The sequence below is a fragment of the Apodemus sylvaticus genome, chromosome 4 (assembly GCF_947179515.1).
Source record: "Apodemus sylvaticus chromosome 4, mApoSyl1.1, whole genome shotgun sequence".
Taxonomy (NCBI): Eukaryota; Metazoa; Chordata; class Mammalia; order Rodentia; family Muridae; genus Apodemus; species Apodemus sylvaticus.
The window spans coordinates 117,578,182-117,578,921 of NC_067475.1; the positions used below are offsets into that span (position 1 = coordinate 117,578,182).

The following is a 740-nucleotide window of genomic DNA, read 5'->3' on the forward strand; positions in this document are numbered from 1 at the left end:
GGTTCCAAGCATGAAATCCCTAGCCCATGAATTCCCATTTGAACCCTCTGCATAGCTTCCATTGACCATCTAGTTTCTATAAACAATCTTTGGGAGCCTTCAAGGATTCTAATTCTGTGGTTTGGTAAAATCAAGTTGGGCTTTGATGTTAGACCAGCTCTTGTTTCTAGATCACTGGGTGCAAGGGTTTGAGCCTTGTTCTCATGTATAGAATGTATAGAGATTAGCCCTGCCCCAGAGGCATTACAGGCGTGGCTACTGTATCACATGTGCATCAGTAGGTGGCAGAGAAGAGAGAGGCTATGTCTACATTCAGCGAACATCTGCTAAATGATTAGTAGCGTAACACTTCCTGAAAAAAAAGTGAGCCCAAGACAACCATCCCAACATCAAGCAAGTCTGGGGTGCTGACCACATCCAAGATGACTTTTGCCCAGTGTCATAATGCACAAGTGAGGCATAGCACTCGGGAAACCATTCCTGAGATGACCCTAGACACTCAGAGACTCTGGGTGCCACTAAGAGGAGTAAGTAAGAGGTGGGGAAATGAAAGAGAAAGAGAAACAGAAGGATGTGGGCACAATGAAGAGAGGCAGAACTAGAGGCTTGAGGGCAGTGAAGAACTGCTTGACGTGAGTAGCTGGTCACAGACTGGGGTTTTTGGTTCTGAAGCTGCAGGGGTTTGTTACCTTCAAAGGTAGATGTGCCTGGTTTGGTCTGCTGCCCTGGGGATGTTGATG

The 740-nt window shown here is 46.6% G+C and overlaps 1 pseudogene; it reads left to right on the forward strand.

Moving 5' to 3' along the window:
- The first annotated feature begins 228 nt into the window (after nucleotides 1-228).
- On the forward strand, nucleotides 229-350 carry LOC127683929 (uncharacterized; annotated as a pseudogene).
- Nucleotides 351-740: the final 390 nt, after the last annotated feature.